The sequence below is a fragment of the Grus americana genome, chromosome 3, assembly GCF_028858705.1.
Source record: "Grus americana isolate bGruAme1 chromosome 3, bGruAme1.mat, whole genome shotgun sequence".
Taxonomy (NCBI): domain Eukaryota; kingdom Metazoa; phylum Chordata; class Aves; order Gruiformes; family Gruidae; genus Grus; species Grus americana.
The window spans coordinates 110,081,926-110,098,675 of NC_072854.1; the positions used below are offsets into that span (position 1 = coordinate 110,081,926).

General features: G+C 37.0%; 1 protein-coding gene across 20 annotated transcripts in view; it reads right to left on the reverse strand.

Annotated features, from left to right (window-relative positions):
* NRXN1 (neurexin 1) overlaps window positions 1-16,750 on the reverse strand; it is a 735,823-nt gene that overhangs the window by 481,152 nt on the left and 237,921 nt on the right. The window lies entirely within an intron of this gene.

The window sequence follows — 16,750 nt, forward strand, 5'->3', positions numbered from 1 at the left end:
ACACACCTAAGTACATAACATTTCAGTGAATGTGCAAAACCAAAGCATTGTTCCAGTCAAAATCCAGATCTTTTCCTTCCCAACTCTCACTAAAATCATGGCATCTCAGAAAGAATCAGTAAGCTAGATATCTCAAAGTGCTTTGGCCTAAGCTCTTGAATAAACCAAAACTACAAACCACTTATTTAAGAATCTACCTCAAACCCACACATAGCAAGAGCACCTGCACAGAGCAAGTCAACATGCATCAGTGAACAATTAGGTTTTTTCCAGGATGTACTTTTACTAGCCAGTATGTGCCATACAGGTTATTTTCTTAGTTTATCCCGAAGGTGACTAAGGAACACAAATAGCAGAAGCTAAGCTTTCAGTCTCATCAGAAAAACAAGTATAACATATACAGAGATTATGTTTTTCTCCTTAAGTCCTACAGATGAACACATACACTGACCTTACACTACATGAGTACAGGGTTTAAAGCTATATGAAGTCAGGATTTATTTGTTTAGCTAATAATAAGTACTAGTAAAATTTCAATGGAAACTTGCACATGTTAGTGCAGTGCCAGATGAAGGTATGAAAACCTGAGGATGTCAAATTTCATCATTCTTGAGAATAAAGTCAGCCTCCTAAACACAGCTGAGAACATTAGTCTATGATACCACTAGCACAAAACCCAAACATATGCACAAATATATAGATAAAGGAAATATCAACAGTGTGAATTTAAGAGACCAGTGAATGACAGAGCATGCAAAAAGCACATTGTGAGAGCACATTTTTTTGAAAAGTCCCTGGGCATATCTGTCTTCTGTTGTTCCACGTCATCTGCTTACAACCCCCCACAGTAGATTATACGTTAACACTGATGCCAGATATTTGCAATGCTTCTCTTCAAATAGTAGAGCACAGTAAGTTCAGACAGTACTGCAAAGTAACTTCACATAGAACTCCAGACAGCAATTGCATTTTGGCTTAACTTTGCTTTCTAATAAGAATATTTAAAACTATTGGTCTGTACTTATTTTGAAGTGCTATCTCACAGATTTGATGCAGAATTCTTTGGATTTTACTTTTTTTTTTTGTGTGTGGCAGCAGCCAAATCATGCTATATTAAAAAACCCCACAAAGTGACTGTTTATCTAATATGCTCTGTATACAGCCCAAAGCAAGCTTCCCCAGTATCTTACCACAAATGAAAGAAATCAGTTTGTAACATGAATTCCACAGCTGGATTTGACAGCCTAAGCCTATTTTGCAAACCCTTTAAAAAAAAATTAAAAATCACCTCTCTGAGCACCCTTAAGGATGCTTTTCCCTGCTATCTGTTGATAAAACCTCTAACAAAACACAAACAAAACCAAACAAAAATCCCCAGTCTCCAGTTTCAGATTAAGCAATGTTCCTCTATTACAACAAGCAGCTGATTACACACACCACACAGACTACTGCTTGTACTGGCCATTCATCATACACAATAAATATGTCATAGGAGCACAGGCATCATCATAACGTGCTACATCCTAACCACACTTCTGTAGGGCTGCAATATCTAGATAGCTGGTACCTCCATGGACAAAACCAATCACCTTTGTAGGGAGGAACTCATAAATACTCAGTCAGGCTTATGAGTACAAGTGGTTGCATGGTGAGAAAAACTCCCACATAACTGGTGTCTCACACTCCCAGTTTCAGGAGAACAAGAGTCTTGAGATTTTTATTTTAATTTTTTTTTTAACATGAAATTCCATTCTGGACAAAAATTACATTCTTAGAGGTGTTCAGACTAATGCTTTCTATGGAGAGAAAAGCAGTTAAAAAGTAAGTCTGGTATTTTATCACCAGATCACTTTTATCCAGCATAAATTTTTGACACTTAGGACAAATTCTACCCTTTGTTGAACTTGATTGAGATATGAGCTAGATTCCACATGCATGATTGAGGCCAAAAATTAGCTTACTTAATCTGTCCAAAAGTCTTTACTTTTTACCTTTGACTTTACCCATAGAGAAGCAAGAAAACACCTGTTTATTCTGCTTATAACCTTTCCTAGTCCATCAGGAACAGCAGGTCAAGACACTGCAGCTTGCACTAAGGACACACAGGAATTACCGTATCCATTCTCCAGGTCTTAACCTTCCAAATCAGTTCTGCATGCAGAACAACACTACACGGATAGTGACGCGTCCTGGACCCTGACATGTTTTAGTAGAGGAGGAAAACGGCTTATTCTGCATAAAGAATTTACAAACAATGCATTTTTGGGGGTTTCAATGCACTAAGCAACAGACTGCATGAATACCATTCATCTCATTTAATGAATACTTAATAAAAGCATAAAATGCTCAAGAGCAAATTTATTTCGTATGGATGCTTACTGCAAAGCCATACTAAAACAGCACGAATAACTACAATGGACAGATGATAAAACTTAAATGCAGCAACTTGGTATGTGTAGTTTTGTCCCATGTATTTAATGACTATAACACAAAAAGCTGATGTACATAAATGAATCAACATGCAAAATATTTGTGTATACATATTATGCACTGTAAGCTACCTCTGTAAAACCAGATCATTTACACAGACGTGAAAGTGCATAACAGGCACATATTTTTAAAAATTATTCCTAAAGAGGGGCCTGAAGAATGTTCATTGAAGCAAAATTATAACCTTGGGCTGCAAATTGAGCCACAATTTACGCAGACTTGAAAAAGCCTTTAGAGTCAGGTTGACCTTGGCCAGCTGCCCACCCAGCCACTCTCTCACTCCCCCTTCTCAACAGGACAGGGAGACAAAATAAGATGAAAAAGCTCCTGGGTCAAGATACAGGCAGGGAAATCACTTACTGTTTACCATCAGAGGCAAAACAGAATCAACTTGGGGAAAATTAATTTATTGCAGTTAAAATAGTTTGGAATGGTGAGAAACCAAACTGAAAACACCTTCCTGCCATCGCCTTTTGCCCAGATTCAACTTCATTCCTGTCACTCCTTCATTCCCAGCTCCTCTACCTCTCCACACCCTGCGGTGCCAAGGGAGATGGCAGCTTTTCCCCACGCTCCAGCATGGGTCTTTCCCATGGCTGCAGTCCTTCAGGATGAGCCCACTCCTGTGTGGGCTCTCCACAGGTCACGGATCCTTCAAGATCTCCACCCTCCTAGAGTGGGGTCCTCCACGGGCTGCAGTGTGGATACCTGCTCGCCCATGGTCTCCTCTCCATGGGCTGCAGGGGAATCTCTGCTCTGGTGCCTGCAGCACCTCCTCCCCCTACTCCTCCTCTCACCTTGGTGCTCACAGGGCTGTTTCTTACACATTTTTCCTCGCTGCCATGCGGTGTTTTATCCTTCCTTACCCAGGCTTTCCCAGTGGCACCCCACTTGTGGCTGAGAGGCTCAGCTATGCCCTGCAGTGGGTGTGCATGGGGCAGCCCCTCCACAGCTCCCAACACCTCACCAGACACCCACTATAAAGGCTGACATTTCTATGTCTATCACTCCATAAATGTAAGTACCCAAGCCTAAAACTTTTTGACTTAATTGCATTTTCCTTGAGGAAGAAAAATAAAAGGCTAATTCAGCAACCCTACGTCTCTTCCTGGGAGAAAACTAAAACAAAACCACACAAAACTAAACAACAAATAAAAAACCAGCTTGATTTGTCATTGGAAAGATGAAGTCAGCATCACTGTGACTGGAAAAACATCAATTTCATATGGATCCCATTGGATGGCCCTTTGGGAAAACCAGTAATAGCAAACTCTGACTTCTTCTGCAGCATCTTCTTTAACCAATGCTATACACCCTGCAGCATTCGCTTTTCATTTTTCAACTCTTTCCGATTCCTTTTAGCTTCAATAATAAGGTCTGTGATACTTGGTAATGTCACTGAAAAACTATCATTAACTGGTATGACAGTTAATAGTCTTCATACAAGGTACCTTCACAAGCATTAGATAAGCTGTAGTTCTTCCCTCCACATTACTGGCACATCAGCTGATCAAAATCAACTTGTTTATGAAGCTTCCTCCAAGTGATTGGGGGGGAGGGGGAAGAGACCCCATTTAGGGCATTTCTGGAAAGAATTCATGAATCTGGGATTTAATTTAATCACTAATTTCAGCAACAATACTCTACTAAAAGTTTGAATCTGAAGTTTTAGGAGCTGAGCCATTTTTTAAGTTATGCTGAAGCATTCAATTTTTAAATCCGTTTGCATCAAGCTAGTATTCATTTGTTTAAAATTTGACTTTAAACTGAAAAAAAAAAAGCCAAAACCGAGCATAACATTTTACTTCAGAAAAATATTTTGACTGAAAAACCCGAACACTGTGGATAAAACCTTGAATTGCCTACTTTTCCTGCCAACTATTTTTTTTTGCTCACCTGCCAAACCAAAAATGTCCATTATTCACTATTTTTACATTGTAAGATTGAGCTTCAAGTATTCAGAACTCATTGCAATACGAGGATACAGACCCTGTACCAGGACTGCATTAGGGTAGGATGCTAGCGCATCAGAGCACTAACACGCATCAGGTAGGTCACATCCACACTTCAGATGACTGGGAGGGGGTCCGATCTCACAACAGTACACCCATGAGCTGCAGAGTCTGGGGATGAACCCTCCCCTCTGTGGGATTTGAGACAATATCACCACCCAAACTTCCAGTTGTGCAACTATGGGCACCCTGATGTCATGAATGGCATCATTCCTGATCTGGATTGGCTCCGTTTCATCTGTTTCCTTTGCCATTTAAGGTTTTAGTAATTATGGGCTCCTAAAAGGCTGCTGGAAGACCAGCTCACAGAGGAGCACAAGGACAGCCAGGAATTAAGATGTCATGTCTTGTGATTCTGGCAATCTCAAAATCTCATTTCTGAAGAGAAATAAAAATTTACCAACAACTCCTCCAGGCAAGCTCCAGCTGTAGGTACAGCAGCAATTCCCTTTTTCTCAGCAGTTACTATTTTTTCACTAAAACTCATTAAATTGAGATTTCTGATGTGAATGGCTTTTGGGAAGCTAAGGTTGAAAACACTGAAATGATTCAGCAACATTTTGATATAATAGGAAATTCACTTCTGGTATCAACAGTTAAAAGAACTCTGATTCTGATGAGTTCCACTGTGAGAAGAAAAACGTCTGACAGACAAAAGGTCACAGGGCTTGACTGCGCAGCTAATGAGACAGTCTGCATCCTCAACTAGAGAGTCATCTCATTTTCCAGTACGTGCTGCCTGCTAAGAACTACAATACTTTTCACATAGGCATCTGACAACTGAAAATACACTTCCTTGGCATTACAGAAGAATGAATCCTGAAAATTGCTGGTTTCAAATGACTGAAGGGAGATTAAGTGTATAGTATCTTTTCACAGGAAGTATCTCAACAAAATTAAGTATTTCCTTATAATTTGGAGATATCCCTGGCATGAATTCAAATAATATTTACTATGACAATATTGTAGTTTGGCCAAACTGCATATAATACAGAAATTATTTGAAGGGAGGGGAGGTAGTGATAAACTATCTCCACATTTCTCCAGTTTTTGGAGTAAGGCATTCCTCACAAGAAAAATAAAAAACTCTCTCTCATGATCACTTAGATGCCACCTCAGACATCTTTGCCCTCAATGTGGCATTGACATTTGGAAAGTGATTAGACACTGCAACTGCAATACTGCCTTATCATTCCCAGCTATGAAATGGGAACATGGAAGGTAAACTAGCCACAGTTCTGCTACTGTTTGGTTTCAGTGTAGGCTAGCAAAGATTCAGAAAAAAACAAGAATATGAAATCACGTTACAAAGCTTTATTGTGTTTTGTCACTGAAAGCCAGAGTCATTTCTAGCAGACGTACAGCAGGAGCCACATACATGTCAAAATGTTTCATCATTAGGCACACGACAGAAAAGCCAGGAAGTAATATTGGTGTCCATCCCTGTATCAACACTGTAATGCCAAACAGATGTACTACTTCATTCTCAATATGAAAGTATATATTTAGAATGGACATACTGAAAAAAGTGTATAAAACTTTCAAATGTTTTACATAAAAAAGCAGTTATAAACTATTGCTACATTTCAGAGTGCAACTTTCATTGATTTTAGAAGTGAATTAAGAACAGGCTTTATTAATAACCAATTGTGTATACTGCTGGTTGTTTGTTTATTTTGTCAAATTATCATTTAATGACACTTAGAGAAACCATTAAAAATGCATGGCAGTCATTCCAGCCAGTATGAAGTGTTGCACTTCATTTAATGACTAAAATGTAATTACCTGCATAGAAAAGCACAAGATAATATAAACACCAATAGCTGAATTTAACATGTTTTTATTCAGAATTTTGAATACTGTAAATTACTGTATATTACTGCAGTTACAATCCTGAATAGTGGGATATGCATAAAAACAGACACATGATCTATTTGTGTCACAGAAAGGATTCAGACAAGAAGCATCTTTTATTCAAGTACCTGCTAGTGCAGAAAGGGTATTTTTCCGATTTTCTTACTTAGAATTTTCCCCACTGAAGTCAATGACAGTTTTAATATTCCCTTATCTGGGGGTTCATTTAAGTCCTTAGGGTCTGATCAAACATCCAGAAGAAATACTTCCACAGGCCTTAGCAGATTTTACAATCCTACATAACCACTATATTAAACTTTACAGTATATCTAGCCTCCTCCCCGGCAGTATTAAATCATAAAATAGGACTGGCTGATTCCATAATGATTTGATCATGTAACCATGCCTGATTTAAATCAAATGCATATGACCGGATACTCTGGCTTATTAGGTAGTAACAATAATGGGATCATAGACTAGAGAAATAAAATTGTCCAGAGAGAGTAAGTCAAAGCTATTTATTGATAGCTACAAAGTTTCTTTACAAAAGAAACCAAAAGTCTTAAAATAAGTTTATTAAATAAATTCCAAGGACCTGTGTCATGTGACAAACCAATCTATTATTATATAAACAAAAAGGAGTAGAGTGCTGTCTATTTATCTGTCTACCTACCAACAGAATTATTTTCAAACAGAAAATAAGCTCATACCAGTGATACTCTATTTCTAAGAGCCAGGTTCCTTTTACACAATCTTCAAACCATGAATACGGACTGAATAAATACATTATGCCAAACCAGAGTCCAGTATGTTCCCAGATGTACTGTTTTGTGCTCCATTTCACAGCAATTTAAAATTCAAACATTTATCCATTATGCCATCATCTTATTTATAAAGTCTTTCAGAAAAAGTAATGCAATCAGGGAAAGCTACACAAAAACAGCACACAGACAAAATCATTAACAAGGATGACTGGTACAAGAAAACAAGATAGCCTGAACTGCTACTTTGGTAGTAGACATCAAGAACTGAAAACTTTGCAGTAATAGCAAACTAACGGCTTGCCATTACATTCAAGGGGAATTCTATGTGCGTGAGGTGTGTACCATTGCGCCTAGGATGGTCTCAGGATGAATCGTGCACAAGGCTTCTCAGCATACTGCTCTTTTAGAAGGCCACCTATACCCTTCCATTAATAGATCACTCAGTGGATCTTAAGGTGAAAAACTGTAAAGACTACAAAGTGTTTCTCCAAAATTTATACCTGAATTTGACCTTAATTTGTTTCCCAGTTACATAATAGGCTTACTGGATTGCATAAACAAACATATCTTGCAGGTACTCAAATAAGAAAGCAAATAATTACTGTTTGCTTAACAAATTTAAGACTTGCATATGAAACCAAGAAAAAAGATGGAATTACAGTAAAGCCTAATGTGCTGGTTTGGGCTGGGATAGAGTTAACATTCTTCACAGCAGCCAGTATGGGGCTGTGTTTTGGATTTGTGCTGAAAACAGCGTTGATAACACAGAGATGTTGTTGTTATTGCTGAGCAGAGCTTACACAGAGCCAAGGCTTTTCTGCCCCTCAGACCACCCCAACAGCGAGTAGCTGGGGGTGCGCAGGGAGTTGGGAGGGGACACAGCCGGGACAGCTGACCCCAACTGAGCAAAGGGCTATTCCATACCATATGACATCATCATGCTCAGCATATAAAGCTGGGGGAAGGAAGAGGAAGGGCGGGATGTTCGAAGTGATGGCGTTTGTCTTCACAAGGAACCATTACGCATGATGGATCCCTGCTGTCCTGGGCATGGCTGAACACCTGCCTGCCCATGGGAAGTGGTGAAGGAATTCCTTATTCTGCTTTGTTTACATGCATGGCTTTTTCTTTACTTAAACTGTCTTTATCTCAACCCATGAATTTTCTCACTTTTACTCTTCTGATTTTCTTCCTCATCCCATGGGGCAGGGGTATGTGTGTGGTGTGACTGAGTATGTTTGTTGCTCAGTTGCCAGCTGGGGTTAAAGCATAACACCTAAGAAATTAATTCAAATGGAATACAGATGGTCTGTCAGTTAGGTTTGAATTCATTTTTTAAAGTACTATTGTTGCTATATACTATCAGTTTTCTGTTCCTATCTCACTCAAATATTTTTTTATAGAAGAATCTCCCATTCTTTCTTTCCTTTCTCACATTCTTTTGTCCCTTTCCAGCAACTATTCTCCTTTTCCGCTAAACAATTCTTCACAGAAAACTCCAAGGGAACAATTTAGGAAGAAAATGAGATTCATGATTCCAAATCTACAACAACTAGGAAATATCCACACACTTCTTTCCCCCCCCCCCCACTGCCCTTCACGTCCTGTAAATACAATTCCCTGAATTCCCTGTCTCCCCTCTTAATATGGCATACACTGCAAAGGATACAGCATGCTGGAATAGATTCTCCAGCAGGAACTGAAATTGCTGTTCTTGAGCATTTTGTCAGCATACCCAGAAATGCATCGTGCAAGCATTGCTGGAATATTTAAGCAAACTGAGTAAGAAGCAAGATAAGTCTTTATTATACGTAAATAAGCAAATAAGGAAAGTCGTACTCACAGGATTTTAAAAGCAAACTACAGCGCAAATGGGAACTTTTAGCCTGAAAAGAGCCGCTATTTTACGGAAAGATGAAGATGCAGTATCACAAAACCAGCCATTACCAGCTCCAGAAAGCATTATAAAATAAATTTCAATTTTAGTGGTCACATTACACTACCTTCTTCTTCCATTATTAGGGAATAAGTCCATTATAAGATAATCATGGCTCGCCTAACATGAGAACAAAACATTTAAGACCATGAGCAACTGATTCTGAAGGACTCAGGAATCATTTCTTAAGGTTTTCTTGTTAGAATTTTAAATTATCCTTTGGCAGAAAAATGTTGTACAAGTGTCTGTTCATTCCAAAGATCTACAGAGCTGGTGAACCATTTCAAGCCCTTCTCCAGGAGCAAATGCTGCACTCAAAAAGATGACAAGGGAAGTAAGACTTTGGTTAGCCATTCTAACAACAAATTTGGACTATGATAGTCTCTATTTATGAAGTCCACTCCCAGTACATGGTTTATCTCAAAAAGACACTACATCTGAAATCCTGAGCACCTGTATTACTGGTATCCAAAATACAAGTATAATTAATATACATTTAAGTAGAGTGCAAAGTAAAATTCCACCTGACAACAAGAATTTAACAGCGTGATACAAAGTGATGTATAATAACATGTTGTAGTAGCAGAGGAGAAACTTAGAAAAGCTTTTCCAGCTCTCTTTTATTTTACACAATCATTAAATTAGTTGCCAATTACAAGAAGTATGAACTTGCGCAACGTAAGCCTCCGATCCCTCCCTACCATCTCAGTTTAGAATAAAATGATGATAGTTGCCACTCATGATAAATGACTTACAGGGAACACTAGATAAGTGATAAATTACTCCATTTTGCTAAACAGCAACTTTAATTCATTTCTAAAATGGCTAGACCATGCAATTTCCTCACTAATTTTCAGTTCCTTTTATTTAATCATACAGACTATGCACTTCAAAAGCAACTTTGCAATTTGGGAGGGAGAGTAAAGCGAGCAGGAGTTTTTAGGAATGATGCCATCTTAGTGTACATTAAATGCTAAAATGCTAGAAGGTGAAACTAAATGGATTATTTTTCCTACAAACAGTCATATCGTTAAAAATTAGATTAGAAAGTCCTGCAGTTCATATCATAGCAATAATGCCTTTCATATAATTACTCAAAATGCCAAAGTTTGGCTTCGTAATTTTAAAGGCATTCTTGTTAAATTAAGAGTAAACTGCAAAATGCCAAATATACATAACGCTTCTACCTACAGAGAAAAATAAACTAATTTTACTCAACATTACTGTGGTCTTAAAACTCAATGAGGGATTTTGGTCAGATGTTGGGGAACCAGACTGGCATTATACCAACAAATAGAGGCTTCGTTTACTCCACCAAGGTAAAAAACTGTGTTGAACAACTTACCAAAGGCCTTTTCCAGGCCTCAGGGCTCCCACTGACTTTGCAGCTAAACTGCAAACTACAGATTTTCAGCTTTCAAAGGATCAGAAGCTCAGAGACTTTCAATACCAGAGTGCTTACAGCAAGTAGAGTTGGTAGAAAAACTGACATTACAATAGTAAAAATAGTGTTCTTAATTTTTCTCTCTGTGATTATAAAACTTCTGCAAATGCAAGTTTTATAAATGTATCTGGTTTGAGTGATGACACAGGAAAGGTAAAGTTGTTCTTCCCCATCCCAAGCTGGCTCTCTTCTGCCTGCATCTTACGGGGGGGAGCAGCACAAAAAACAAATGTAGTTTTTCCTGTGAAAACTGAATGCAGGTCGTGTTCCAGATAAAAAAAATATTCCAATTTCTGGTCTGCTCCTTGGACAAAGCAATACCACCTTACTCCTTGCTGAGGGTTTTCCAGAAGACTTACATTCATTTTTCATTATCATAAGTAAAAATGTGGATTAGGAGAGGAAGAAATACTTAAGATTGCTTTTGATTTTGTTGGTATTATATTTAATGTATCTTTCAAATGAGAGAATAAGGAAGAAAATATTCCCAAACTAACACATTACATGAATTTATCATAATATGTAGAAAGAGTTTACTAGTTAAATGGCCTGATAAAGAACATTTCCAATGCTAGTAAGAAACTTCTGAAACATCAGCTGAACACCACTCTTAGGGCACTGCACAGCACTACAGGCTTAGGACAGCATGTCCTGGGGTTTAGATAAAAAAAAAAAGCCACAAACAATTTTCTGGTCCTAATTAACTCCTGTTAGAAGAAGCCCTGTGTAACGGTAAGTTTTCCAGAGATGCAGAAAGAGGGCCACTGCAATGGTAGCACGTGCATCATGAGCCAGTTTTTAAAACCGGTTTTGCACTAGTATCCGAGAGGTATTACAGGAATATGTAGCATTTGTCTCAGTAATAAGAACCAAAGCAATGATTTGGAAAAGAGAAACCAAAATAAACACCTTCTAGAGGGGATTATACACAACTGTCACAGTTTCTCAATCTGTGCCTAAGATTGCATCATTGAAGAAATATCTACATATAAACATTGGGAAAAAGTCTGTTGGATATCTGTGTTAGTCTTCAAAACATGTTTGGAAGAAGCTATTTACAACTTTTAGTCTTCCTATAAACATGGGATATTAAATAAGAAAACAATTCTATTATTTTTTTACCACATTTTCCAGCCCACTGAGGATACTATCATCTAATAGTTTCTCTTACATTTAAAGCAGAGAAACATGTTTTCACGTTACTGAGTATATGAGGAATATATTCTATGAAAGAATCCTAAAGCAACAAAGGACCCCTGAAAAGCTGAAGTCATCTACTGTTTAAACTAATGAGCAGAGAGATGTACTTATGGCCTGTTGCTACCTGCTAGAAGTTTTTGATCTAAACAAGCAATTCCTGATATCCCATTACAAACCTTTCTCTTTAAAGAAAGATAAAGGAACTATTATGTTAGCTGCAAATGTTAAAAGAACTTTTTCTTTTTACAGATTAATTTCTGGATATAGAAGAACCTCAAATCTTTTCAAAGACAGACCAACCATTAGGCAAAAATACTCTTTGAGCTTCATCATCTTAATTCACTGTCACATGGATAATAAATCAGCCAAAATGTTTGTTTTTTGTTTTTTTTAAATAAAGCCTTCTATGAGAAGCAGCCACAGGAGAACATGCCTTCTTATGGTGTATTTGGTATTTCTTTTGGTACCTAATTCTTAGAGTTGCCTTCAGCCACCATAAGTAACTAGATCAAAAGTGTCCAAATGAGCTACACGATCAGAAAGCTCTTTCATTATATATGATAATATATAATATATATTCATATATATATCCTGTCTAATTAATCACCAAAAATGGACACCAAAATATCCCTATATGCTCCTTCTCTTAATTTTCAGGCTAAGACAATTATTTGCACTAAAGCAATGAGATCTTTATTAACTGTCTGTAGTAGCATCTTTGAAATCCACAATGTTTTTGCAAGTTAAAAAAAGCTAAAGGAATTGAAAATGGACTTCTGATTGGACACAAAATCTTGGAATAATTTCTGGTTGGTGAAAGTACACACTGTTTTGTTTTCTTCTTTTTTCTTTATAAAAACTAAAGTAAGAGTTATAATTTGTAAGATTTTAAGAAATTGTTTTTCCTTCTGAAGGAGACCAAAGGTTGAAGAATTTCTCATTTAGTGAGCAAAAGAATATCGCTATTTTAAGTTGGTTTGTTTTTAGCAATTGGCATCGAATTCTAATATCTAATAAACTTCAGTTAAAATTCAGATTATCTTCCCCCAAATGTTAAATTGACCAGCAACCACTACACTGAGAAATTAAGATTGTTTTTAATTTCCCTTTATGAATGTACCTGGTGGACAAAACACACAAACATTTAAGCGTTGAGTGCAGCACAGACCCTTCTTGAATTGGGGTAAGAACAGACAACATTCTTCTCTGGAAAGAAGAATTACCTATATACCTAGATTTAAAAAAAAAAAAAAGGACACAGAAAGTGTGTGTTTTAGAGTGGAGGCAAATAAAATATTATTAGTAACTATTTGTATAATAATAGTGACTCCTGTCAAGGTCATGGCCATAAAGATAGCTGAACAGTCTGTATTTTACAGAGAAAAACAGCTATATGTATTTACACAGGACTGCAACCACCTGCATATGCATTGTAAGAAACATTCAAGGGCAAATCCAAAGCATTTGTACATAATCATGAAATGATTATTTCAAAATCCACATAAAACATTCAAATGGCCTCCCAACATACATAAAACCTTGATGGTTATGATAACGCTGTTTATATTATAATCTTAAGGCTGTAATATACCTTACTAGAAACAGTTAGACCAATTACTTAATTTTTTCTTTTTTTCCTGTTGTTTCAGTGCTGCCCCCTCCACTCCCCTCTTCTCTCTTTCTTATTTTTTCTCCTTCAGAGACCATTCTTACTGTGTTGTAATTCCTGCTGAGAGGTAAAGGTTGGGTAAGCTGTATGCTGCTCAGTGTTCTCGCTAATCAGCAGCCACTGGAAATGCCCAATCACATCTGAAGATCAGAATATGCCTTAGAAACAACAAAAAAAAAATCTCTATTTCCATTCTGTGTGCAGCAGCCAGATATAAAAACAAAAATAGAAGTGGGGACATGTTAAGAATATAGGTAAAAGGCCAACTGAAATCAAAGTAATTGAACCTGTTTTATCTTGGAAAAGATACCAAACCCTGATGAAATCTATAGAAGGCTGACAGATGACATTATGCACTGATGTCTTGTAGACATTTTTTTTTCCTGCTTGTCATGCTAGGACTGATTTTACTGGATTTAGGAGTTATTCTAATATTACCGCTCGCTGGAGGACTGGTAAGTGTATCGGCATTATTGTTTGTTCTTAAATTAACATTCACTTTGCAGGACAACAAACAAAAAAGTACAATTATTTTTGTAATAGTTTGATGGGATACAACTTTTTCATGATCATTCCGCTCCCTACCCTCAATCAAAATTTAGGTCGTGATATTTTGAAACACAGGAGTTATTTGGTAACTAGCTCTGTAGATGTGAGGGCCTATGTCTGGAGAATATAACACCAGGGTTTTGTGTAAATAACAACCACAGATACTCAGATGCTAATTTCACATGTGGTCTCAAAATCTGGGTTTACCTAATTGCAAACATAAAAGTAGGTAAGCAATTTTTTTTGCTAATGAACACAGACAGCTATCAATGTAATGCACATTAAGTTGTAAAGGAGCGGCAGCAGCTACCTAACAAACAGTGCTTTTTAGGAAGTGAGTGTTACTGAAACAAATGCCCTAACCTGTTTCAGAGCTCAGTCATTGTCACTGCAAAGCCACTTAGTGAAACAAGCCTGCTTATAGAGGTCCTGATTCTGTAACGAGAAACAGCTTCTGAAACACATAGTAAGAGATAAGTGCAATATAAAAGCTCTTGAACCTATTCCCCCGCACCTTTTTCCATGATTGTCTGAAGCTTACCCCCATAAGGTGATAAAGGAGAAGATAATTTAAAGAAACTTGATGGGTGTAGTAAGTTTCAAGTAACAATTGTAAGTTTTCCTATGTTAAACAGAAGACAATTCTTTCTGTCACTTCCTCTTCTTATACATACCAGAACTTGACAATATGTACTCTTTAACAGAACTTAATTATGTTCTAACATACTACCAGTAAGTTATATTGAAATAAGGCTTTCAATATCTACTCTTGATACCAATTTTTTTTAAAAAATGAGACTTTTAAAAAGTGATAAGTAAATTTCTTGGCCTGACCATTTTTTTAAAAATTGTATTCAGCAATACATGCTGTTTTATTTTCAGCTATACATACATAAAAGAGGTATGTTTAAATTTATCTTTAAATGACCATTTTAGGCATGTATTGTAAAAATATAAAAGATTTCTAACTATTGCGAAGTCTTATTATCAAATCTGAGAAAATCCAAGAAAACTTCTGCAAGTGGCAAAATAATCGGTATTACGTATGGTATGCATTTAGTTTTTGAAGACTAGCTTTTTCCCCATGAATTCAGTATTACCTACTGATCTTTATTTTTTCAGAAGTCATAAGTCTTTGAAACTGCTTGATAAGGAGGCCTCCCTACTGAGATTACCAATAGTCTTTTTATAGAAGCCTGCAGTAACACAGTAAAAGTGGAAAGATTAGTGGAGTATAAAAATAATTGTACTCTAGTGCTGTAATGACATTTTAGACAAAAGATTTGCTGTCATGGCTGGGCCAAGTTATCTGCTGGTAAATTCCACTGAAGACAGCACATTTACACCACTGATACTTTATCCCATTCTTTATGCAACAAATATGCCTAAGAAGGTGAGCGACTTAGTGTCAAATAATTTGACATATTTGCATCATTACATGTACCTAAAATTAAGATCTCATTTCTCAGGTGACAGAAAGGGTAGAAAAAAAAAATATAGATAGGAAGAGTGACACTGTCAGAAACATTGACTCATATTAGAAACATTAGATATTAACAAGTAATTTCACTTCTTAAAGAACTTCTCTAAAGTAACTGCCCAACATATTTTGATATTTATTACTACTGCACAGGATCTTAATATTATTTACAGCCTCATGCCCTATGGATATGAAGAAAACACAAACAACAACAAAACAATCATCCAAAGAACACTTACATAAAAAACAAACACAACTGAAAAAACCCCAAAAAACATATCTTACAAAAGATAACCAAAAGAGAGAAGGTGAGATACTCTGACAGGCCTAGTACATCACTTTCAGATTTAGCTAATCGTCCTTTTTCAATAATCTAATCTGCACACAGGGTCTAAGGTTCCTCTACATATCTAGGCACGAAAATTGGGTTCACCACAGTTGCTCGTACTCCACTAAGCTCTTGGCTGGAGGGAGCAAGGGAAGAAGCAGTGGAGTCTATGTCCTTGCACCAAATGTTTCAGCAACTCACATCTATTCTCTACAAATTTCCATCTCCTAACCAATGAGGAAAAAAATGCAAGACTGAAGCCTGTGTCAGCAACAGCAGGAGTCACAGGCTGGTTCCTCCTGCACAGCTTGAATACAACTCTTGGTCCCCCACAAAACTACACAGGAGTGAGGAGCGAGAAGTATAACTGGATTGACTAGTCAAACAAAAAACTGCAGTGCAGGAAAAATTCTATGGAAGTTCTAAGTATAAAAACCATCTTCCATTCCCCTCTGAAGAAATAAGATAAGTTTTTGTTCTTCCCTATAGCATAACTAAGAATTTGCTTCAAATCATAATTTGAACACAAATGCTCTTACTAGCTGCCTCCACTTTCTCCCCGCTCTGTCCACCCCTCATAGGTCCCCTGTAATTACTGCTCAGCTGTTTAGACATACAGCCCCAGAGGCCAGTTAGATCTTAACATTTACTACATTAGAGAAATGCCATGGCGCAGCAGCCAGAGTGACAGGATCACTATACACTCAGAAAATGTTTGCACTATGAGTTCTATAAGCTAGTAGTTCAACCTTCTTCAGCAATCCAAAGAAAACACTAGGCTGTAGAACACAGTTTAGATTTTCTAAAGTCTCTCTTTGTTTTATAGCACCCTGAGAAAATGAGGAAAGCTCTTTATGTACAATACACAAGACATTTGATTCTCAGTACATGTCATTAACCTTCAAAAGCCATTTGATGACTACTCTGGATACCTTCAAATTAATTAAAATTGAAGAGTTCTTCATAAAACATACTAGTATTCATCACTGAAACATCAGGTCAGTTATTATGTTCATAAAGTTAT